General features: G+C 50.3%; 1 long non-coding RNA gene across 1 annotated transcript in view; it reads left to right on the top strand.

The window, feature by feature from the left end:
* Positions 1 to 1,903: 1,903 nt before the first annotated feature.
* Positions 1,904 to 26,099, top strand: part of LOC114018246 — a 255,971-nt gene continuing 231,775 nt past the window's right edge. The window contains exons 1-3 of the long non-coding RNA XR_006286062.1: positions 1,904 to 9,173; positions 11,217 to 11,318; positions 11,944 to 12,127. This is a non-coding gene — a long non-coding RNA (uncharacterized LOC114018246). The remainder of the gene's footprint in view (positions 9,174 to 11,216; positions 11,319 to 11,943; positions 12,128 to 26,099) is intronic.

The raw sequence follows: 26,099 nt of genomic DNA on the forward strand, positions 1-26,099 counted from the left end.
GGTGACTGGTTTCCATCACAAGAGACCCCTGTGGCGGGGGCTGAGGGCACTGGCTGTTCCTCAGCACACAAGGGGTTAACCTCAGCTCACCGATCCTGCTCCCTTAACAGAGGCACTGAGGACAAGGCCTGTAAATTGTTTTGGAGGCTGGATGGCAAAGAGTGGTTCTGAGGATCGTTGGGCTCCACGTTCAGGGGCATCCCACGGAGTTCAGCCGTTTCCTTTTCTGTTTAGATCAGCATCATTTGCTTTCTAGTTACAAACTTCATCCCTTGGGGACAGGCCTCTTGGGCCTTCCGCGGTTTTTCCTGCTGACTCAATCCACCAGCTGGGCCTTCAGGGCACACGCCAAAGTCTTGGGCCTTGTGGGGGCAGGGCGCTGATCCAAAACCCACTTTGCAGTCAGTGGGAAGAACCGGTGGATTCCAGTGGGCCCTGGATTAGGCCCTGGCAGAGGGCCGAGTGCATAGGAGGGGTGTTGTATTAATCTGGATGGAAGAAATGGGCCCAAAGAGTCAAACTTGTGAACAGGAGCATATCACTGTCCAACATTAAACAAGCTTCGGGGTTTGGTTTACAGAGACCTCAGCCTGCTTAGCCCCATGGCCAAAAACCAAACCAAACCAAAAACAGCAACAAAAAACCCTCTTCAATCTTTTTAAGACACGGAACGGAAAGAAAGACCGCTAAAGCATTTGAAATGTAAAGTATTACATAAGGCTTTCATTTGAACAATGTCCCTTGTTCTCTTTCCCTGTAGGTGGAGAGTTTTTAGAGGGAACCCCTCCTGTTTCAGGGTGTTGTAGATGGTGTTAAAGATGTAAAGTAGTAACTGCTCCTGTGGGGAGGGAGAAGAGAAAAGGTCCCATGGGAGAGGCTGCAGTTGTTGTTACTGTTGTAGTTAAAATCCAGGCCTGTTTCCTAAAAGACAGAACAAGAAAAAAACACACAAGAGGGAAAGAAGATAAGAGCAAAGACAGACAATGCAACTTCTGTCTCTGGTGCTGACTCTCACTTGCAACCTCCCTGCTGGAAAAAAACAGGCCCAGCACGCCGTCTTCTTAACCACTCTGAAGCCAGGTAAACTTGTAACAGGGTTGGTCTGATTGGGGCACGGCTCTTAGCTGCCCTTTTGTGTTTACAGGCTTATAGCAGTGTTACAAACTATAGTCTTGGGCTGGCAAAGCCAGACACTTGTACTGGCAGAAGGCAAAAGGAGAGGGCTGGGAAAGAGAAGAAATAAGGTAGGGCAGGAAAAAGACACATGGAGCGACAAAGTCTTTCAGCCCTGGTGGTGTTTGGGATTCAGCTGGAGGTGGTGGTGTCATCTGGGTGCAGCTCTCTGGCCCAGGCTCTCAGGGCAGCTCACGGGAGTAGGATGAAGCAGGCCCAACGGTGTAACAGTGGGCGTCTGAGGAGACAGCCACGATGGCGAACCTCGCTGCTTCCCATTCTCCTGGCTCTCAGTCAGCCAGCGTCTGCCTTTGCCCAGTTTCTTCCCAAAGTCGCTTTTTTGTTTTTAGGACCCCGAAAGGGCGGATCCCATCCCCTCATTATTTTGTCCACGGATAGTCCTAATTCTCAACACGCCTGGTTTGGTTTGTTGCTTTCTGGGCCCACACTTCTCTTGTTTACCAGGCACGATCTTAACCCAGTCCTGGAATTAGGTCAGGAGGCCTTTTGGTTTGGACTAAGTCTGTCTGTCTGTCTGTCTCTCCCTTTCGCACCTTTCCCTATTATTCTTAGGGATTATTGTGACACTTTATAAATTTGAACCCACTTTCCCAGAGTTTGGCTCCCAAGTGGAGTGGGCCTGCTAGGCCCCAGTTCTCACTACCAGGGAGGGGGGTGGGGCAGGAGGAGAGTTTTATTTGTAAGTGTAGGCTGGTTGAGGGGGTGGGTGGGTGGAGGCGGGGGGGTTGGCTGGGTTGCAGGGTGGTAATACGTATAAATAAATTGCAACCCCCTTGCTAGCTGTATCAGCAGAACAGCCAGGGACTGACTGACGGCCTTGGCAGCTCTCCAGCCTAGAAGTGGTCCATCCCGCACACCGGAGGTACCTTGGCATTGGGCACAGGGTGGGAGTAGCTGGCTTTGCTGCAGCTTGTGCCCGGTTCGAGAATGTCCCACTCCCTCACTCAGCTGAGGTTTTAAAAGCCTGGCCAAACTGGGGTGCTGGAGAAGGGGTGTACCCTTGTCATCTCAGGGCAAGCCACTGCCACGCCTGATGTCAGCTGCGAGCAGAGGTCACGCTGTCTCTCTCAAGCCCTTGGATCCATGCAAAATGGAGTTAACTGTGGAAATGCCACCCCACTCCTCCGCCCTTCTTGACAGACATTACCAAGTGCTGCTAGGTCCCGAACAGTGATGGGCCTGTTGGCGCCTGCATTCAGCCTGCCGGTGTAAAATTCAGCCCGGCACAATGCAGCTCTTGTGAAAGGCAGGCCTGCCTGGGGCCGCCAGCCACACCTCGAGGAAGCACAGAGCCGCGCGGCACGGGCTGGTGAGTGAGATGAACTCACTAGCAGAATCAACATTAGCCAGAGAAGGGTTCTCTCCTCGGTGCCGTCTGCTGCTCCACCCCCATCATTTGTATTTCATGCTTCCCCAATGCAGACGGCCTGGGAAGCCACTAAAAATAGGCACTCGTGAGTAAGGGAGAGAAGGTTACAGGCTCTGGGGTAGTCTTGAGGCAGCTGCATGTCACTGCTGCCACGAGAACACCCTGTCGTAGTGTCTCAGATGGGCCCTGGCCCAAAGCAGGCAGCAGAGAGGCTGTGGAGAAGGGTGGAACAGGAAATAACAGCCGTCACAGAGGAAGTGGTGAGAGCACAGGGCTGGGAGTCAGGAATCCGAGGTGCTGTTCTTAGCTGTGCCAGTGACTCAGGACGTGGGGAAGGAGGCGGAGAAGTCCAATGTTTTCCACTTCATTCCGGCTGGCGGTTCCCACCTTTTCTATTCCCCCCAACAGCTGTGGCTGCACGTGCCCTGTATGAAGCCTGCACTGAACAGGGGCAGACGGTCTCCTGGGAGCCTGGTGTGATGCTGCCCCAGGCTGCTAGATGGCAGCAAATGCTCCAGAGACTGAAAGCAGCTGGCTTCATGCAGCTGCAATAGGGAGAGCTGGTGAAAGTGGGTCTCACCCACCCAGACTTCACCCAACCCAGACTGCAAGGGGCAGGGAGAGATAGGGAAGCGGGGGAGGCCTGTGGTCAGCCTGGATCTTTACACACATGAATTCTAGGGTGAGGCCAGATAGTCAAAGAGTCTGAGTCACAACTAGGTTAGTGAAGAATAGGCCTGAATTCTGTTTGCTGGCCCATAGGGGGGTTTCTATTGTCTCTGGACAGCCTCAGTGAGATTCAGCCAATGGTTTGCAAATCCCAACATTTCCCCTCATTTTGTTGCAAATGTTTGCCCGAAAATTCAAACTGGAATTTCATGATCTGTCCTCCTGTTTTAACTAGCTTCAGACAGCCAATCAGAGAGCAGCAACACAACTAGGGACAGCGAGACGTTAAATTACAAAGCTATTCGTAAGGGAAATTATTTGAAGAATATTGTAACAAAGACATTCTCAGCAACTGAGGTCAGATTGCAAATGGGTCTTCAGCCAAGGAAGGGGCTAAATTCATGATGAATTGTACTTGAAATAATATTTTGATTAGGTCTAAGTAATTCTCCGAACCCCTGGTCTCCCACCCGCAAGGAGCATGCTCACAAGTGTGCATGTATGTAGTTGTTTTACAGATAGTGTCACTGAGACATGGAGCTAGACTGCTTTGTTCAACACACAGGGAGAGAGAGGAGAGAAATGAACCCAGGAAAAGGGCTGGTTGAAAAATTTCCCTCAAAACTGTTTTTTTGAGCTGGGTGAAACCTTGTTATTGGTCGTATTAAAAAGCTTGTGTGAATGCACCCTTCAGTTAACATAATGTAAGGCTAAATTAATCACAAGCCTTCGTCTAAAGCCAAAGGGTAACGTGAACCCACCCAGGGGTTTTGGATTGTGTGGGTGGAAGTGCTTTGCTGAATATTGTTTTGGAAGAGAGAGAGAGAGCAAGGGAGAAAAAGGGTGAACTCCGAGGACCAGCGAGCCACAGACAGCCTGAAGGAGTAGCTGAAATCATGGTCTCTGACCCTGGAAGAAGCCTGGGGAGAGGGTTTTGGGGCAAAGGTGCAGGCTGCAAAGCGTGCCCCTGGAGCTGTGAGCAAAAGAAGCTGCTTCCTACTATTGATTCCTTCTGCGTTCAGAGGCACAGGACTTTGTACATTCTTTGTAAATAAAACTGCATCCAAGAAATACTTGACCAATTCCTCTGCCTAACTGGAACAACCTACTACCCCTCACGTTTTTGGCTAGCCACATGGCTCAAAAAGGGTAGTATTGTGTTTTAATAGGAATTGGATTGTCAACTAAATGGCATTTTGCATGAAAAGTGCCGGCTTTCGATGCAAAATTGGATTATAATTTTTTTTGGGTCAAAAAACCAAATACCTAAAACGTGAAATATTTGGATATTCCACCACGGTGCCTCATATACCTCATGACCCCATTCTCCTCTCTGGGTCGGGCTCCTACATCCCATGACCCGGGACTTCCATGATACAACTGCCTTGCTCCACCATGAGGAGACATGGGGCATCATGGGAGATGTAGTCTGACTAGGGAGCACAATCTTATTAGGAGCAGGAGACACCCAAACTACAACTCCTGTGAGGCACCAGGGCAGCATTTCCAAATCAGAATATTTAAATTTTGATTTTGTTGCTGAAAAGTTGAAATTTGCCATGGAAGAAAGTCCTTATTCCCCCTATTTCAGCCTAACCTTGAGGAACCAGGGTGCCTAAGACCCAGGGAACTGGAGCAGGCAGCCCATTCTCTGCTAATTTCTACGCTTCTCCTTAACCTTCCCTGCTTTTTTCTTAAGGCTGGTTAATTTTTGTTAGTTGTCTCCCTCCTATTGTGCCCTGCTGGTCTGTGCCTTGCAGATGTCTGTCTGTGCGCTGCAGACCCAGGGTAAGTATGCAGAGACTCCCCTTTCTCCTAACACCATCGCAGAGCATGCTATAATGCAGCAAAATTAACAAAACTTTGTCAGCTGCAGACTTTTACTTTTCCTCACTTTGCAAGGCACCAGCAAGCCACCTTGAGGGAGCTCAAGGGACCCTCAGGATGTCACTGATCCATCCGAACATACACAAATAGGGCAGCAGGCACAGGGTCACTCACGGGCAGAGGCTGGCCAGGAAGCAGCCACGTGGCTCTGAAGGCATGATCCCAGGCCCATGATCACATGCTCGGCTGCCTGCCTGTCAGCACTGCCCTGGTGTGCCAAGAAAGCTTGTGGATTTAGCATGCCCAGGTAGACAGAGGGCAACTGCTGACTTTAGGTTTCAGTTCTCTGGGGAGGCAGGAGGGGTCCCCGCTCTGCGTCGTTAAGACTTGGCACATTCGCGGTAAAAAAAAACCTTCTTGGCATCTTTTGCTCCTGTGACGCGCGTAACCAGCCCTAGTGACATGATGCTGAATTGTGCTGAGCCCATAATAATGTGGAGGCCGTAACAGCACGTCTCATCTGTAAATCTAGAGCCTGCACTCCCTGGCTTCCTATCACAGAGGCTTTTCTGCTGGGTTCTGGCTTGCTTGGCCTGTGTCGGGGGCTGCCATGATGAGAATGGGCCTTCAGTCTGGTGGGAGGGATTTAGCCTGGGCTGTATGGTGAACGGGGAGAGGGAAGGCTGGCGGTTGGGGCTTGGGAAGCAGGGAGGCTGTGAAAAGAGGCACAGGCAAGTGGTTAGGGCTCCTTTGCAAATCAGTTCCCAGTGTCTAGGCCATAAGAGGATAAACACCTGCACCTGTAACGGCCAGACAGCTGGGTCTGCTTGATAGACACCCCCAGCCAGAGGTTCACAGTGCTCCCGAGTCGCTCTTTCTCGCCAGACTCTGTCACTGAATATGGGAGCTGGCTGGCTGGGTTTAGAAACCCCATGAAACCAAGCCCCAGTTAGGGTGACCAGATGTCTTGATTTTTATAGGGACAATCTCAGTATTTGGGGCTTTGTCTTATATAGGCACCTATTACCCCCCACACCCGTCCTGGTTTTTCACATTGGCTAGCTGGTCACCCTAACCCCAATGTGGCTGCAGCGACGTGAACCGATTGGCCAGGTGCACAAGCAAAACAGTCGGCCACATGGGGGGCCCCGCCTCATCCCATGCAAATTTCCAGTCATGAAGCAGACCTCTTTCCCTTGCTGGAAGCAGGGCACAGTGTATGTGGGGCAGGGGGGTGGAATCCCTGGCTCAATGCTTCTCCACACCACACGCCCCTTCCCGGCTCGCAGCTCAGGGGGTGTCTACACTGCAGCTGGAGTGTCCTTCCCAGCGCGGGGTGGAGATGGACACACGCTAGCTCTGCCTGAGCTCGTACGCTAAAAATAGTTGTGCGGCTGCGGCAGCACATGCGGCAGCTCGGGCTGCTTGGCCAAGTCCGCACCGGAGGCGGGTTTGTTCTCGGGTGACTAGCCTGAGCCGCACCTGGGTGCTGCAGCCACACTGCTATGTTTAGTGCGCTAGCTCCAGCAGAGCCGACGAGTGTGTCTACCCGCGCCGGGAAGCACCCCTCCGGCTGCAATGTAGACACACCATTACAGCCCCACTGACCATAGGACTGGCCTCGGAAACCATTCTGATCTGCGGATGAGCCACCTGCATCCTATTTATTCTCTCATCTCTGCCCCTGCTGGGCTTGGGAAGGTCAGGGCCGTCCCGGCGCCTCAGTTTCCCCATCTGTAAAATGGGGATACTGAGCTCCTCTGTAAAGTGCTTGGAGAGCGACTGATGAAAAGCACTACGTACGGGCCAGGTATTATTAATGTAGTGCAGTGGTTTTCAGCCTGTGGTCTGTGGCCCTCTGGGGGTTTGCAGACTATGTCTAAGCTTTCCAAAAGGGTCCACACCGCCATTCAAAAATTTTTAGGGGTCCCCAAATGAAAACAGGTTGAAAACTACTGTTGTAGTGTAATGGCTTTGTTGGCCTAACATTGGGCTTGCCGCATTGCTTGTGAACAGCAAAGTCATGACTGAGCTATGCAGGGCATCCTACATGAGTGCCAGGAAAAACAAAGCCTTTAGCCTACGCCATAAGGTATTCTCTTTGTCACAGCAGAACTATTTTAGAAATGTTTTAGCATGGCTTAAAATCATTGCCTGGTCCCATTTTCTGTCTGCACCTGCAAAGCCAGGATCCTTGGAGGCTGTGAGCCCAATTGTACACGGCTCAGAACTACTTTTATTCTAATCATTTCCAGAAACCTGTTATATTATCTGCCATAACTCTTCTGGAATGCATCAGTGTTAGGGTTTGCGTGTATCACAGGGTGGGGATGTGTGTGTGTGTATATATATATGTGTATATATATATATATACACACACCCACACAAACTCACATTGACTTCAATGAAAGTTAGGCTCCTAAATACCTTTGAGGATCTAGGCTTACAATCCCTGCAAAGGCAGGATACTGCCGCTGTTAAAGGACATCACAGATTTAAACTGGTATTAGCCAAATTACATAAACACACTGAGCCAATTTTTCTTCCCTTTACCTCTTTTATGATGTGAGGCTGCTCAGATATATACACGGGTTTAGTTAGGACACTGAAAATGGAATGTGCTTAAATATTTATTTGTAAATGGAAGAAAAGTCAAATGCAGGGTTATGAAGCGGAAGGCCTAGAATGTCATTGGCAGACAACTAATAATTTTGTATTGTATAGCAGTGATTCCACCCGCATATCCGATTATTGTTTCTGTCACGCTCTTTAATAGCTGTAAGGTGCTCTATAAGCACTGACTTGCCGTGGTAGTGGGGCCCTGATCCTTCAATAAACAATCATTGTGTTTCAAAAAGTAGTTTTTGTCCCTACTTGAAATGTAATCTGCGCTCAGCAGAGAGCCAAAGTTCCTGGGTACTTCTCTTCCCTAGGTTACTGGTGAACCGCTCATCTAAACAGATAGAGCTTGGTGTGGACACAGGAAAAGAGGCCTGACGGCTAGCCAGGCTGATCTGGGCAGACGCGCTGACACCAACTCTCGAAACTTACTTGCTACATGGAAGTTTTTTTTTTTCCTGATTACAAAAATATATAGCACCTTGTCTGTATCTCAGAGCACTGGACCAAACTGAGCCAGGACCAGGACTCCTCTCCATTAGTTCTATGTAGATATGGAGCCTAATTCAGCTAAGCTGCTAGTTCTCTGTGTATGTGTTGATTCTGGCTGGATTTGAAAGGGCTAAAATCTGCCCCATGGCAGCTGCTGAACAAATTGCCAGGCCTTTTCCCCTGGCACTTGTGGAGGACTGTCGGGGAAGCGCAGATCCCCTTGAAATGAACCTAGCGCTAAGGCCTCAGACCATCTCATTTCACGGCTGAGAGCCCTGTGACCCCTTTTCATAGCCGCAAAAATCCCTGCCCTTTGTTAGAGGCTGTCTCTCTGACCATCTGATGCCACAACAGTAGAGATCACCTGAGCCTGATATTTTGCCACCTTCATGGCCAAGCCAAAGGACCAAGCCTGCGTAGAGGAAACTGATGTTATTAAAATTGGCCCTGTTCAATTATCAAACCGATAAGGGATCGGTGCAATAGGACGCTGTAGGGTCAGTGCTGGGAGGAGTCGATGGCAAAAATCAGGACTGGCTATCTGGGTACAACCCTGCATCTTCCTGGCTGTTCCGGAGGGAGCCAAACACTGAAGTGACTAGCAGCCAAGCAGGGAGATGCTGTGTTCACACCTACTAGAGGCAACAGGCTCCTCGTTTGGCACTGTACCAACAACAGGGGCTGCCAGTTTAACTAAGGAGGTGGACAGGCTGGTCTTGCCCACTTCAGAGTGGCTTGTCTGTTCTCTTTTCCATCCGGAGTGGTGAAGGAGCTGAGCCAGGCTGCTCACCTGGCCCGCAGCACCCACCAGAGCTTGCACTAGGCATCACTTTGCACTTTGCAGTGCACACGTACCCCTGTCCCACGCATGTCGGGCTTGCTCTCACTTTGGTTACTGTGCCTTAGTTTTATCGGGCTGCAGTATCGGGGGCAAAAGCTAAAGGCAAGGGGTTACATTCATCTCTGGTGGGACTGCGCTGAAGCCAAAGGATTTACATCGAGGGTGAGTTTGAGCCCCCCCCGCCTTCCCCCCCACCCGCTGTTTGCCTGAAAGAAATTACTCCAGCCTCCTGGGACGGTGCCTGTCCTTAGCTCCCTTCTGTGCAGCGTGCTGGGCTTGTCTGCCATGCTGTGCTCTCCATCTGAACTTCGGCAGGGTGAGCTGGGTTAGTCAGAGGCTTTTTATGTGCAGCTCCTCGCGCTGTTCAAGAGATGGCGCCAGCAACCCAGTCTTAGCTCTGCTTCTCCATTACCTGATCTTTCAACACTGTGTTAGCAAACTAATTTTTTTCCCAGGATGGGACTTTAATTTCCTCCTATTGATCATGGCCAGAGAAGAAAGCTGAAATGGAGATTTTATTCCAAAGACAATGGCCCCCTTATGTGCCATGTCATGATCCCTTTGTACGAACCCGCCAGTGAAATGAGGGCACTTCCCTAGGCCGTTTTGTACCTTTCTCATGACAATCTTTATATTTTATCAGCTGTCTGGATTCCTGCAGCGTGCACGAGAGAGAGGAGATAAATTACAAAATCTTTACATTCCACTGATGCATGAGATAATATGACAGTCAGAGGGATCGGGGCATTAGGTACAGTTATATGGTTTTTTTAAAAACCCCTGCATTTCAGTGAAATGCTGACAGCCCTGATTAAAATCGGGCCTAATGTGGACAACTCCTCCACACAGCTTTGCATGCTTCTTCTGACCTGCAACAGCCCTTCTGCTGTTCCAGTCCTAGACCCTCCAAACAGGTCTGCCAGTGCACTTCAACCCTGACTCCGCGCTATTCTGATCTCTCCTCCTACCCCCAGCCCTGCTGATAGACCTCACTCCTTCCTGGCACCACCCAGGCTGCAACCTTCTGTCCCTGCTCCCATAAGTTCTTCCAGTGTTCTTCAATTCTTACCTAAAACATGCCCTGTTATTGCATCCCTGGGCATCTCCTGAACTGAGACCTGTAGCAAGCCAGCTAGACTGAGACCTTCAAATTCATTACCCTTGGACCAAAAATCCAGCTTTGAAGGCAGGCCTTCAAAGGCGAAACGCTGATGCCCCTGTTTGCTTCCTCGGTCCCCATTTGTCAAACACACCCTTCATTAATCTTCAGTTCCCCCTTTGCACAGAGCATGCAAAAGGCATCATTCTGTTGGCTGTGTACTGCACCTTTAAATGCAGGGGAATCTCTCTACCAGCTGGAGGGGTAGCTGCCATTTGGTATTTCAGCTCAGGTGCAGAGGGAGTCCCTGTGCTCTCTTGTTCTCTCTGGTGGAGGCTTCGTATCTGGGCTGTCAGCATTAGTTGATCTGAACTAAAAAGCCACCTTGATGGCAATGGCCATGCTTTGGGTGCTATTTCTTGCTCCGGCTGAAGAGCTGGGAGCTCTCAATGCTAGTGACTAGCGAGTGGCCTGGGCTGGGTCAGAGAGGAGGGTCAGATTCGGAGAGGGGTTCAAACATCATGGCCTTGGGGGGGAGAAATGCTTCTGCTTGTCATCGTGCGCTGAGCAAATTGGTGTGTGTGTGTGTGCGGGGGGAAGCAGCCTCTGATATACTCCACCCGAAAACCTGGGTGAAAAGAATAATGCAAAGTCCAGTGTTCAAAAGTTTGGAAATGCCGGAGTTAAGGTTTCCTGTTATGTCCTTAACGTGGCCCCCTTGTGCAGTGCGTTATGATACAGGCTTCAATTCCATGAGCACAGACTGGTTTTTCCACAGGAGGGCCTGAGGTTTGATGATGGAAGTTTGCTCCCTGCTGCCTGGCAGGGGGTGGCGGGGAGGAAATGTGGATATGGGAGTGTGGGCAGGTTATGCAGGCGGCATGAGGAGCCCACCCCTGCAGTCCTACTTAATGCCCCTTCACTTTGCCTACATAGGGATTGCAGGACTGGGCCTCAGGAGGGGAACCCAGCCCAGGCAGGTGCAGATTTTATTATCTGGAGCTGCAAACAATGCCCGACACCCCAACAGCAGGGGCCTGCACTTTGCTCCAGTCCCAAAGGGAAGGGTGGGGGTTTTAATAACTCCACAAGGATCTTTGTTCTAGGTAGAGATGTGAAACATGCCCTGACTGAAGGCGACAGACCAAGCTTCACCGAGGCCTGCGCTTTGCCTGGGGCCCGTGCCAGGAAGAGGAGCACAGAGAGGGGTGAGTGTGTGTCATGCGCTGGAAGGATGTTCTGACTCAATGTCTGCACCCGTCTCAGCCCACGGGGTGGGCGTTGCCAGTCTGGGGGCTGATATCTATTCTGGGGAGTGGGACAAGAGTTGTCCCTCCCCTCTCCTACGCTCACTGATGACTTTTCTTAATGACTCCAAAGAAACCTGGAGACAACCCAAGAGACCATTTCAATGTGCACAGCCTGTCTAGCCCTTGGGCCGGTTTGCTGAGACCACCAGCTATGTCCTGGTTTGTGAGGATGGTGGGTTTTTTTATATCTGTCTTTGTCCATTACAGACTGAACTGAGACCACTGAATTCATTCCACTCAACAGCTGTAATCTCCTAGTAAGACTTTCTGGATGCTACCAACTTGGGCTGGATTCAAATAATTAGTCTAGAGCTATCCAAGCCCTTGAGCCATCCAGTCCCTTCGGTTCAAACAGCATCAAAACCCATTCAGTAGCAATGGGCCTGAATCAAAACCCAAGGACCCAAACTGTGAGGAGACAAGGATGCAGATCCAGACTCTGCCAGTCTCTATGGTTTTGTCAGAAATCGCACTTGTGTATGTTACTACTTATTGTTCTTAGCCTTTATTATTTGTGCCGCAGAAGCACCTACGGGGACCATTGTGGTCATCTTGTCTGATTTCCAGAGCAACGCAGGCTTTAGAATTTCACCCATGATTCCTTCATCAAACCCATGACTTCTGGTTGAGCTAGAGCATTTCTTCTAGAAAGGCATCCTGTCTTGATGTAAAGGCTTCCAGTGACGGAGAGTCCAACACATCCGTAAGTAAGTTGTTCCAGTGTTCATTACCTTCCCTGTGGGGAAAACCCTCTGCCTTATTTCTAGTCCAAACTTGTGTTGCTTCAGTGGCCAGCAATTAGATCTTGTTATGCCTTTGTCTGCTGCATTAAAGAGCCGTCTGCAATCAGATATCTTCAGGGGCCCAGCGTGCTAGGCACTGTACACTCATACAGGTGGAGCTGGGTGGGAAATGGTTTTCCTGTCTCATGAGAGTTTTCAAGACTCAGAACGAGTTTCCCAGGATGATAAGCAGAAATCTTGAATATTTCCGCAAACCAAAAATCCGTACATTTTTTGGGGGGATCAGATCAATTGCAATGGTTTGGTTTTGATGGTTTTTAAACTTTTCATTTTGATTTTGACCTTTTAAAAACATTTTTAGAACGATCAATTAACTTAAAGCAACTTTTCGTTTCAAAATTTAACTGGAAAAATGAAGCTTTTTAGTTTGGCAAATGTGAAAGTAGGACCCCCCCCCCCAAATTTCCAAAATGGGAAATTTGTCAACACCGACCTCTTCCCATAAGCAGGCTTGGTTTTGATGAACTGGCATTTTCTTATGAATAAATGTTTTGTCGAAAAACTTCCAAGCAGCTCTACATGCCGTATAATAAAAAGTCAGTCCTTGCTCCAACGAGCAGGGAACCTGCGGGACGCCAGCGGGTAGCTGGAACAAACAGGGGGAAGGAGAAGGCAAACAGTGAAATAACCCTGATTAGCTGAATCAGCAGAAGTACCACCACCCCGCAGCCTGGCCATGTGTAGGCCTCATGGCAGAGGGGAGTTACAGTCCCACGTGGGAGCTATGTCCCTGCTGCATATAGATCCCCCAGAGGGGCTCTGTCTGGCCTAAGTCAGGGCTATATTTTTGTCTTCCCCTTCTCCTTTGGAAGAGTGGCATTAAGTGCATCTGGGCCACAGCAGGACCAGCGGCAGCCTGGGCTGCTCCCCTGGAAAGCAGAGGCCTTGTGTCACTCAGCCACTGGGGACTTGTTTACCGTAGGGGTATGCAGGAGCTCTCCTGGAAGCACTCCCAGTGCTCTGGGAGGTGTTGAGTTCCACATGTCGACATGGGTGTCCGCAGCGTCTCTCTCCTTTCAAAGGAAACGTCTGCTGGGGAGGGGGCATCTCCCTAGCCAGGAAACAGCTTGAGTGCACATCAAACAGGAGCATCCCTCTGGGATTGGGGCGGGGGAGGGCACTAAGAATCCCCTCATTCCCCCCCACTGGGGAGGACAGTCTGGGATAGGAAGAGCCAAACCCAGTGTATAAAGAGGAGAGCCCTATCGGGCGGCAGAGCTAAAGGCCCAGTTCCGCCAACCCCGGGGAGAGCCCTGCAGGGTGAGTCTGAGGGTGGGAAGATGAATTCTCATTGAACCCCCACCTTGCGGGGGTGTTAGCGGGACTGAGCTGAGCCCCTCTGGGGGTAATGTGCTCTCTCGCATGGTGTAAAAGTGCCTGGGGACGTTTGTTACTGACACCGAATGGGAATCGGCTCCAAGTGGGAACATCACTGCTCAGATACGTCAAGTGGAATGGTCGCCGGGGGATCAGCCTCACCCTTGCTGCTGTCCTGGGGGCCTGCTTTGGAGAAGAGATGCCAGGAGACTTGCCTGAGCTAACAGCCATGCAGCGGGTGCCGTTAAAAGCTGGGCACTGCCCACGCGGAGTGGGTCCATTTCCCAGGGCATTTGCATTTATTTCCTCTTCTTAGCAAGTACCAGGAAGAACGGGGAATCCCACGATCCTCGCTGTCCATTCTCACCAGCTGTTTCTCCTTGCTGCTGCCCTTGTGCTGAATCCCTGGGTGCCAGACTTCGTTCACCAAAGTCCCCCTTATTGACCAGTACGCAAGGACTCCATTCGCCCTGCCCTGGGCTATTGCAGGGTTTGGGCTGCTGCTGTAGCATAATGGTTGTATGTGGCCAACAAAGGGGGGTGCAATGGCAGGGAAACCCAAGTTCGTTAAACCCACCGGCTGTTCTAAAGTGGGGAAGCGGTTCAGTCATTCTGTGCCCTTTCCCTCCTCCTCTCCTGGTGGGTGGGAAGGGTTTGGATGCAGCCGGAGCCAGCAGAATGCTGCAAACACAACGGTCACAGATGCTGATTCAAGTTCTGCACTGTGGCTGGGTTCGATCATGTTCGGGCCTGTGTGGTGTTCTCGGACAGGAGTTTTGAGTTGGCAGGAATGTCTGCAGGGCAACAATGCACAGAGACCTAGAGTCACGTGGTTCCGGAACAAGAGCATTCACTGTTTGTTACTAATTGTTCTGCTGTTTGGAAAAGGTTCCAACACCCAATTAAGGAGCGGAAACAATACCAGGGAGGTGGGGAATTGGGCACCCCAGTCACAATAGTCAAAGCACATAGTGTGCAACACCCCTTAGGTTGACGTGTGTTCACGTGGGCTTTTGGGCAAACCTTTATGGTTTTGCAGGTATTGGCATCAGTGGGGAGCCCAGAAGAGGGCCAAATGTGACGGGTGACGTATTGGCAATGAGTAGTTTGACCAGCTCCATACTGAACATTGTTCACATGAGGAAGGGTTTGCTATTCACTGAGCAATAACCATAGAGGGAAAAAAGAAAAGGAGTACTAGTGGCACCTTAGAGACTAACCAATTTATTTGAGCATCAGCTTTTGTGAGCTACAGCTCGCTTCATCGATGCATCCGATGAAGTGAGCTGTAGCTCACGAAAGCTTATGCTCAAATAAATTGGTTAGTCTCTAAGTGCCACTAGTACTCCTTTTCTTTTTGCGAATACAGACTAACACGGCTGCTACTCTGAAACCTGTCATAGAGGGAAAGGGAGTGGCCAGACTGATAAGCGTAAAAGGACGTAGCTTGGCTTGAAGGGGGAATGCCAGGATGTTCCTCTCTCTGCTGGAGCTCATTCACCTCTCTGGATAAAGCTAAACCAGGGCTGATTCTTGGCCTTGTGAGGCAGGTTCGGAACCCGGCACAGTAACGTAGGGCTCCTCTGTATAGTCACACTGCCCCTAGATGCTGGAAGCCCATGTAAAGATGTGGGATAATTACTGTTGACAGGTGGATCTTGTTAGCTCCAATCAGAACCTAAGCAGGGTGCCCTGGGCTTGGTGACAAACGGGACCAAAGTTCTGAGGCAAGGGCCCTGGATTCTGGTGCAGCAGGCTGGAAATTCAGAGGTAACTTAATTTCAATTTTAAAATGATGGTTTTCAATTAAATCAGAAAACAGGTAATGAAATCAGATCATTAGCCCCATGTTGTCGCAGCTGATAGCAAATTCCATTTCTTTTACGTTGTCCCCAGATTATGGGGCTTTGGTGTGCCAGGGAGTTTTGTGCTGACAACACACATGAAGTTGTCAGTGGCTCAGCTGGAGGTTTAGGAAAGTAGGTGGGGGCATCTGCTGAAGTATGGATGGCTGCTAAGGATTGTGAGATAAGCACATGAGCTAAGATGTTGCTGCTTACATGACCAGAAGTGACACAGCTAACAATGTTGACATGTATACTGCCATCATTAGGTTTCAGAATTAACAACCCCATTGTTGGGACAATGGAGGCAATTCAGATTTCTCAGAGCTGTTTCAGGCTGTTCGCGGACTCAAGAAGGCAACACTTTTGGTTTACACTTGTCACATTTTCCAGGTTATCTTCACACCCATTAGGGCTAGAAGCATAATCTTTTAAAATGAAAACGTAGTTCCTGGAACAAAATTTGCAGCAATGAAAGATGGGGAGAGAAAGGGTCAAATTCCGTGGCAGTAGGATACCAGTACAGCCTTGGTTATAAGAGACATCAGGGTATCTGGAGGCAGAGGGAATTATGGGCGGGGACAGAGCAGATCCTGCGGGAAAGGCCTAGGAATGACTACACTTGAGGAGAAAGCTGAGGCTGAAATTTGTTTGTTGTTGTTAGCTGAGTTGCCAGCAAAGCCAGCCTCGGGCATAGGCCAAGTTTGGACTCAGTGCTGTGAGATCTATGGCTGAAATGCACTGTGGAAGAACTCAGTGTGGTGACAATTGTGTTTAGACTGTTCAAAGCCGGGGGGAGATGCCACCTGCTTACATCTTGGCTCTTGAGGATACGGCTGTAGAGCGATTTCTTGGTTTTTGAAAGGTATCTGGTTGCTTTGAATGGCAGGGTTTTCTCAAAATGTGTTCCTGGGGCCCAGCTGCAGACGCCTGGCCTTTATTCCTTCCCCCTCGCCCTCCCTACTCCATTCAGCCTATTCCATTTGAACCCCGCGCACGGTGTTTAAATTGTTTTACTCTAGTATCTCCCTGACATATTTAATAGACTGTGATATTTATTGTAATCTACAAGACAAGGAATAATTGACAAGTTCCATTCGTTACCGTCTCCCCTTCCTTTCATTACACAAAGGGGTCACATATCAGAGTCACACACCTTCATCTGCCGGCTTTTTTTTATCATTTCCTAACATGAGCTCGATGTATTTTTGCCCAATTTACCTCTTGAGTGGTCCCCTACTTTGCAGCTTACTACAGGCACCTGGGGCATCGGTTATGAGGAAGGCGCTGTCGGCTGAGCTGATACTGTGAGCATGCACATTGTCTTCCTAGCCTGTGATGACCCTGCTGTTTAAGTGAACCAGGCAGGGCACAGGATAATATAACACCGAGGGATATAGATCTTACAGTGCTTTACAAAGGAAGTCAGGATTGTTAACCTCATTTTACAATTGGGGAAACTGAGGCACAGAGAGGGGATGTGACTTGCCCCCGGTCAGCCAGCTGCTTAGCCAGGAATAGCACCCAGGTCTCCCGAGTCCCAATGCAGTGCTCTGCCCATTGGTCCACCCTCCCTGCAATATGAGGAAATAATGGAAGACCACCGCACTTGGTTATTTCTATAGAACTTTCCTTCTCTCTGCTGCCTTTACAGAGCTGGCTTATGAAGGGGATGCCAGGCTCTGTGCTTCACCGCGTCTCTGGTGACTGGGCATTAGAGGTTCAGCCTTTGGTTTTCCCCAGGAGTGGGCGGGACAGTGCCTGCGATCCCCCCCGGTTTGTGTGGCAGTGGTGGGCTGGCTGGAGGTGTCAACGTCACCTGACACGTTGCTGAGCTGTCATCACAGGGCGACACCATGACCTCGGTGGCTGTGTGATAAGGCTGCAGCATGCTGGGTCACCCAGATGTGTAGCAACTTTGCAGCGTGGCGGAGTTTGTCTCACTGATGCGTTGGGGACTCAGGATTCTGCTGTAGGTCACTTTCCATCAGTCACCCCACCCGCAAACATTCAAGTGTTGTCTAAAGGCGGGGGGGACTGGACTTTCTCTCTGCACGCTGTGTGGCGCAGTGCTGAGATGGCCCTTGGACCCGGGAGGGACCTTTCTAGCTGTGGTATCATTGAGCATGAAATGGCTTGTGGATTGTTCAGGGGTGTCGATGTCTGTAACTCTCCGCCTGGTCTCCTCCGCCCACAACGAACCTGCAAAGGGCATCAGGGCCTTGTCCCTGTTGAAATGCTGCCCCCAGAATGGTCACTACGCAGCGGTAGTTGCAGTAAGTACAGGTGCACTGGACACTGGGGCTAGGACCCGAACATTGCCCCGGTCCCAAAGCAGCGCTGGAGCAAGGACCGGAAGGCTGGCAGTCCCAGCGGGCAGCAGAACTAGAGTGGGGTAAATCTGTCCCAAGTTCTCCAAGCTGAGGTGTGCTGCATTCATGCCATCGAAGAGCAAAGAGCCCATCCTCCTGCTTGGCGTTCTGCCTCTGGGGCCCCAGTGCGGCGTAACCCAACGCTCTCTGTTCCACCTCGCAACCTGCTAGGAGCGCTGCCTTTGGGGCTCCAGGCCTGGCCCCTCAGCCGTCTTTCCTCCTCTGGTTCCTTCCTGCTGTCCCTGGCTCCCTTCTGTTCTAGTACCCCTCTGCCCTTCTCTGCTCGTTCCTTGGTCCTCCCTTTCTTTGTGCCTCTTGCCTCTCCCTGCCCTCTCCCCACCCTGGAGGCTGGACAGGAAGGGCTCTCCCAGTGCTGGCAGGAGAGCAGGCTTTATCGGGGCGCCCCTTTGCTTAGCGGCACCATTCTGCTGTGGGACGTGCTGTGGCTGCATTTTTCTAGCTTCTCTGTGTCCGTGTTGTTCTCTCCCTGAGGGGCGCCATGCTGCTGACTCGGTCTCACGTTCCTCCCGCGGGACCGTGACACAAGCCCAGCCAAGCTTTTCACATGTGTTTGCAGAAGGACCTTTGCTCCTGCGGTTTGCCCACCCTCCTCCCCACCCATGGCCAGGTGGTCCAATGGCTGAAGCTGAGATTTCTCCTGCCCTCAGCTGCCAGACTTAATTAACCTCCTGCTAGGGCCGGGCCATTCATTATGGGAAACTAGATCCATTCCATAGGCCACTTTTTGTTTTTCTGGCACCTCATGTATCTATACAGGACAAACCCAGCTCTTCCCCCGTGTGTTTGTATGATGGGGTCAGAGAGGATGGGGAGGATTGAGTTCCACCAATGCCCTCGCCTCTGCACAGCCAAGGGGGCTGAGAGTTGGAGGGCTGGCCAGCCTGATGCTGCCGAGAAGGGAGCCCCCTTGCGAGAACCTGCACAATCTGTTCCACAGGAGCATGGCTTCCCGCCCTCAGACTTGATGGTCCCGGGGAGATGGACACGCCATAATTATCTCGGTATATTGACCATTTTTGAGGGTCATGTCTCACGTTCCAACAGGGGAGAGGCCCCAATGTCCTCTAGCGAGAGCATTTATCACCTGCAAGGTTCATGCTGCTGGCTGACTTGCTTGATCCTTCTTGACTCCCTCTCTGGCTCCTGGCCTGCCACCCTGACTCACTGAGCCTGCTTTGTGTTGTAAGGGGCAGGTGCTCCTGGGGGCTTAGCTCCTCGCTCCTTGCAGTCGGGGTCTTCTGGGACAAATAGAGACACTGCCCCAACGTGAACCCTGGCAGTGGAAGGCTTTGCCATGTGTCTTTGTGAAGGCAGCAGTCCCCTCCCTCCCGTAGCCATTTAGGGAACAGGCGTACGTGACCAGTCAGAGCATTGGCCTTCCAGCTGAGACAATGGCCTTCAGTGGGAGACTGAGGAGCAGGAGGTTTTCCTCTTGGCTCAGTTAGGTTTTCACAGCACTGCTGGCCAGAAGCACAGAGACGATGTTCTCCATGGCGTTACCCTTCTTCAAGAGCAGAGGCCCAAATCCCTTCCTGTCCCTGCAGGTTTCAGAGGTCTCCTCACAAACCACACCTGGACTCCCCGTCTGGGGAACGGCTGAGGGATGTCGTGTTTTAGACTCACTCAGTATCTCGTACAGTGTGGCTATGGCCGAGTTCTCAGCCTGGCCCAGATATCCCCACTCATGGAGAGAGGGGGACTGATTTCTCCCCTCACCGTGTCTAGTCTAAAGTCTTTAAAAAATGATCTCTTAAGTTGCTCTCAGCCTGGTGCATTCCCATATTCTCCAGTTAGTAAAACTGGAGCCCCCACGCTTGGGTCATGGCCACAGACTTTTGCTGGCTGTTCGGGGCTGGAGCACTGAAGTCTGGGAGGGAACAAGTACTGGATTGTTCCAGCCCAGACCTGTACATCCCTGATTCCTTTCAGTGCCATGCAGATCTCTTCATCTGTAGAGGGCCATTTATCTCCTGCATGGGGCAGGTCACTCCTCTCCAAAAGACTCTTGCGAGGCAGGGGCAGTACCGTGAGCTGAGTATCTCTCTTCATGCAAAGAAAGAATCCAGTAGTTCTAGTTACCCACATTAATAATTAAAAAGTGTGGGCCTGCATGAAAATGCAAAATGCTCCGGAGAAATAGACAGGGACCTTTTTGATTGCAGCCCTCCACCTCCCTGCCCCAGGGTTTGCTTGACATGAGAAAAGCCAGAGTTTACCTGGATGGTCAAAGCTGGGGGGAGGGCGAGATTCAGCAGCCTCGATCTATCCAGTGGTGTGACTGAGTTGCAATAAATCAGGACAAGTTGAGCTTTTTTTTTCCCTTGGTTATCCAGCCGTTTTTCTCCCCTGGTGCCGCTTCACGCTACTTCTGACTTTGATTAATAGGCCTCGGAATAAAATGTTAATCTAAACGGGGCTCCTTGGCCCAGCTGCCCCTACCCTCCTTGCCTTGCTCCAGGAATATTGGAGAAAACACACCAAGGTTTTGTCTCCCTGCAGAGTGCTTGTAGCTTTTGATTAATAGGTGGAAGGGCCCAGCTCCAGCTTCGTGGCATCTCTCCCGACTGCAGAAAAATAAGCAAAAAGGTCACCAAACAGGACGCAGAGAAGGAAAGTCCCAGGCTCTGTAAAGAGAAGAATGAAGAGAGAGCTCTTTATAACTTGAGATGGGCCCCAAGGAGAGCCCTGGATCCAAATGTCCTGGAGATCTGGGGGATTCACAAATTTGGATTTGAATCTGCATTCCCATTCTGTGAACGGCCGCTTCCTTCATAATGCGCCTAAGCAAGAAACCCCAGATCCAGCCAGTTCCAAAATGATGGGGTGTAGAAAATCCTGATCCAAAATTTTGCACCTTGAGCCCCTGTCTCCATGTAACATAATGCATGCAGCCTTTTTGCATGCAGGGATGGGTGAGATGGAGTGTCAGCTCTTGTTTGACTTGAGCCAGACTTCAAACAGGACATGCACAGCCCCCCACTCCCCGAACTGTCGTCCTTCCTCACAACCGAGCAGCTCTTGGAGATTTCGAAATGCTCAGGTTTGTGGGTTTTCACGTCTGCTTTCTGGCCAGTATTCGAATCAGAAAGATGTTTCCTGCAGCATTTTCATCCAGAAGCCATCAGAAAGGCTCCTGCTCCTGCAAGATTGACTTCCATGGGGCTACACCTGTGAGTAAAGACTACTCATGTGAGTAAGGGTTTGTAGGGTGATTGCACTGCGGATAAAGGGGGAGATTCTGGCAAGCCAGGGAGGGGTAAAGATTGGCCCATGTGTCTGACCAAATTTCCAGTTGCTCCCCCTGCTTTGAAGTAGTTCTGTGGAATGAAGTACCCCCTTGCTCTCATTTATTCATGGAACAGAGTGCAATCAGTGGCTGGTCCACTTCTTCCAGGTGCCATGATCAGAGTGTGGGAACTGAAGCTGTGGAGAGGCAGGGAATGGAGAGGCAGGTTGCCTACAGATGCTTGTTGTCCGAACATGCACAGCCATAAAGCTACAGCTATGCGAAAGGATCACTCCTTTTAAAACTAAGAGAAACAAATCCAGCTTTGCTCTTCCTCAGATTTTCAGATCCTGAATTTTTAGTCCAACTCTGCCAAGTATTTGAATGGCAATTCACAAGCATTGGAAGACTCTTGGGCTAAACCAAACTCCTGCCTACCTCCTAGGCCAAGGCAGCAAGTCATAGAATCATAGAATATCAGGGTTGGAAGGGACCTCAGGAGGTCATCTAGTCCAACCCCCTGCTCTAAGCAGGACCGATCCCCGACTAAATCATCCCAGCCAGGGCTTTGTCAAGCCTGACCTTAAAAACTTCTAGGGAAGGAGATTCCACCACCTCCATAGGTAACGCATTCCAGTGTTTCACCACCCTCGTAGTGAAAAAGTTTTTCCTAATATCCAACCTAAATCTCCCCCACTGCAACTTGAGACCATTACTCCTTGTTCTGTCATCTGCTACCACTGAGAACAGTCTAGAGCCATCCTCTCTGGAACCCCCTTTCAGGTAGTTGAAAGCAGCTATCAAATCCCCCCTCATTCTTCTCTTCTGAAGACTAAACTAAAAGTCATTAAATCCCACCCCATACTAAAAGTCATTTAAGTTTCCTTCACCTGAAAGACATTTGAGAGGTAGGTTGGCCCTTCTGTGGGGGGGGGGGGGAAGGGGGGGATTTGCATCGCTCCCTCCGCTGTGGCTTTTCCTTTCTTCTTCTCTTGAAAGTGCATCTTCCTTGAGGCTTCCTTAGCCCTTGACTGGCTTGTCATCAAACTCGCTCCCCGGCTGACATGCCTGGAGGATGCAGCCGTCCCAGCTGACAACTGCTTTGTTCCCACATGATGAATGGCTTTGTGGCCTAAGCCCTGCCATTGTCCACTTGGCCTGTGGCCCTCACTTCTGGCGATCCTTATCTCGCCGCTGGAGATGCCCTCCCTTTAGCAAAGGTGACCACTGGCTGAGAGTCCATTACCTCCAGCCTATTGTACCTGCTCCAGAGAAGAACCCCCAACATGCAGGCGGGGGCGGGGGGGGGGGGGCGGGGAGAAGGGCTGGCATCCACTCAAGAGGCTGAGCTGCCTTGTTTACCCAGGACTGTGTGGCATTCTGCTCTTATCTAGTAGGGGAAGGCAGATACGAAGGCTTCTTTTCCTTCGCCAAACAGTTGGCTGTATAGGCAGCGTGGAAGCACTCATGTAATTACTATTCTTTGGCTATCACACGCCTATCTTGTAAATCAACAATCCATCACAGTCAGCTGGGCCTTGCATTGTTCCGTAATTAACTGGACAAACACAAGAGCATTGTTACAGTGCCCCTTCCATACAGGGCAGACAAAGGCTCAGAGGAAGATCACCCCCCCTCCCCACACACACACAACCTTTTTCTATATTTTTCAATGCCTCCAGTGAGCCTGAGCCTCTGAAATGAGCATTCATTTGCAAACCCGCAATCAACACAGAAGGAGAGTCACCAGGGGAGAGCTGCTGAAAAGGGTTTTAACCCCTCTCTCCCTCACCCCCACTTGCTGGAAGGCATATGCTTAAAACATTTTCCCATGGGGATTTTTGTAAGTGTCAGATCCTCGGTTGATGTAAATGGATGCAACTCCAGTGGCCGCAGTGGTGCGATGCTGATTTACGCCAGCTGAGGATCTCGGGGAGAGCTGAGATTTTTGGGGGAGTAGGAGGGCAACATTTTTTTCACCCTCTAAGATTTTGATCCCCTTGGCCCAGCGCCTTTCTGTAACCCACATTGACTCAGTGTTGCACTCTGTCCCCTTTACTAGTTGCTGGGCCATGAAGAGAGATTGGTGAGCCTGCTCTAGCCTGGGTTAGCAGATCTGCACCCTTTAGTTTGGAATAGACATTCACAACATGAGACCTAAAGGTTATACCTGTGGTGCCTGCTGCTGACAGCCTAGCCAGGAACACAGTATTGTACTTCCAGGGTCTGTTCAGGCTCCAGGTGGAAATACTTTATTTCCTCAGAACCTAAGGGGTATTTAGTAATCAGCAGATCTAAAACAACACTCTCTATTTTTTTAACATTGTCCTTTGTTATCACAAAATAACTTCCAGCCCTCAGAGCAGTCAGTATTTGGTATCATACGTACTGTGTCTGGAGTTATGGTAGGAGTTAGGACCAAAAAGGCAGGATTGCCGTATCACCTAGTTGGCAGAACCTGGAGGAAAGATCTATTCCCCCAGTGTGGAGAGAGAGAGAGAGAGAGAGGGAAAAGTGCATCTGCCATTCCAGGAGTGTAGGGAGTGGGCTGAACAGTAGGAAGAGACGATGTCAGAAATGTAAGGGGAGGTTAATAGTGCCCTTAAAGACGGAGGTTTTGTACTGTTTTCAGGGAGCCAGCAGTGATTTCTGAGAATGAAGATGGTGTCTCCCTGCCTCTGGGTGTGCTGAGAGAAGATCCGCTATCACAATCTGAAGTGTGGAGAGATGGGATTTAAGGAGAAGGTAGTGGGAAAAGAACAGGTTCCTTTATGAGTGGAGATAGAAGTGAACCAACGAAGGGCCTACAGATTTGAATACCACCTGCACAGGAGTAAAACTCTGAGTTCACAAATGTGACTGAGATGTAAAGAAAAGTGGGCCACAGATGGCACCTTGGGAGTCATCATAGTGATGATGGGGGCTAGTGACAGAAGTGTCACTATTTCTAGTCAACAAAACGGAGGCATTTTGCTTTTCCAGTTTCACTACATCCAAGCTGAGACTCCTCACAGCTGTGCTGGGCAACCCAGGAGGATGTCAGGGTGGATAGTAGCAAATAAGCAGTACTGAGGTCAAAGATGAGGAGACCCAAAAGGAGGCCTGATCAGATGAAAGGAGATCTATGGCCATATGGAGATGGGAAGTGTTCTGAAAGGGGACCGAAGCTACACTAGAAATGATCCAAGAGGTGATTTTGAGAGTGAGATAAGAAACCCCCTTTTCCAAGTTTTTTCTAGGAGAAGAAAAATTTGGAGATGAGGCAGTGGATGGTGAGACTGTGATGTTGGGGGTAAAGAATGAGGCAAGGCAAGAGGGGAATAGGACTGAGGCATAAAATGTTGTCCTTTGTGGAAAGGATGAAATCAGTGAGGACACCAGAAGTGACTAGAGGAAAGGAATAAGATTAACCCAGTCATAATGACAAGAGGTGATAGATTGGCATGAAGTAAAATACATTGGAGATGTTGTTGCAGACAGCATTCACTATATTATGAAAGAAACCAGTGAATTCCTAGCACTTCGAGGTAGGGAACCTGCGTGTGATAGCAGAGTAAGAAAACCCTTGGCGTTTCGAACAAATGGAGAGAGGTTGAGAAGCACCATCTGCCAGGGCTGGGTTGAGATTGACTCAAGACACCAGTGACAATGCATTCAGTCACGTTGGCTTAATTTCGTGGCCAACACCAATGCAGCAACAGAGCTAGCATGTGTGATGAGGCAGCGAGAAGACAAGTGTCCACCTGCCAGGGCTGCAGCTGAGATTCGGTGTGGGCGTTTCACTGTTCGTGCCCTTCCATTGTATCCCGGGAGTCTCACGGAGTCTGATTGTCCTCTCGCTTACCCAGGTGTCAGGTGGGAGTAAGTCAGTGGAAAGACATAAACGCAAAGCCAGCGTAAGACAGGGAGGACTTTGTTTAACACGCCCTCAGATAAATGACAGCAACTTCCTTCAGGGACACCATGCCAGAGGCAGTTCTAATGTCCCTTCCCTATACCTACCTCATGTTTTATCACTTGTCCGACGACATGCTGTACCATATGTCTAAGCACCCAGGCATCAGACAAGCAAAAATTGGTCACCTGGTAAGAAAGATCTTTACCAGTGCAGTTTGGGTTGACTGATAATTCAAGTGGTTGTTAACACAGGGGTGCATGCAGAAGGCATGGGAGTACTGTGTACGTTTCACTGTATTTGACTTTATTTTAGGGGGAGATGAAGCTGGATGGATATTGCCTGCTAGGTAAGTGGATCCAGCTGGCAACCCTGTAGCCTACTGCGTGGCCAAGTGGATAAGGCTCTGGGCCAGGAGACCTGGATTTGAAAGCTGCCTTTGCCACAAGCCTTGGATGGGTCACGTCACTGCTCTGTGCCTCTGTTTTCTCTTCCACCCTTTGTCCCACCTATGTAGATCAAGGGTTTTCAACCTTTTGTCATTTGCAGACCCCTAAAAATTTCAAATGGAGGTGTCGACCCCTTTGGAAATCTTAGACATAGTCTGCGGACCCCCAGGAGTTCAGGGACCACTGGTTGAAAACCCCTGGTTTAGACTGTGACTCGCTCACAAGGTGCTTATACAGCACCTGGCACAATGGAGCCTTCATCTCCATTGGAGTCTCTAGCCACTACTGTAATACAAATAATAATGCTGGGTGTAGACCTGCCATTCTCCTCCCCAGGTCTGAAAAAGAATCACAACTCTCCTGGCTTCATTTAATATTAAGTGCAAAGGCCCAGACTGAGCTGTAACCCCCGTGGCTTTGAAGAGCAGAATTTGTCTCGGAAGCTACAGAGTTGCTGTCCTCACTCTGTTAATATGAGAAGCGATGTGGTGACGCTTGGGTCGTTCGGATGAAATTTTGGTAGGCCAGGCCACGGAATACAAAAATAACATTGCTTCTATAACCCCTCTTCAAGCCTCTTTGTGGCTCAGTCCTGGAGTTTCCTGAGCCATGTCATGAGCTGGAAACGCGACCTGCCTGCTCCATGCAAACTCCAGAAGTGACCTTGCAATGACCTCTGGGCCACCGCATGCTCCCCTGAATGCCACCAGCATCCCGGTGACCTGGTCACCGGTATTAATATCCGAGCACCT

This window comes from Chelonia mydas, chromosome 15, assembly GCF_015237465.2.
Source record: "Chelonia mydas isolate rCheMyd1 chromosome 15, rCheMyd1.pri.v2, whole genome shotgun sequence".
Lineage (NCBI taxonomy): Eukaryota > Metazoa > Chordata > Testudines > Cheloniidae > Chelonia > Chelonia mydas.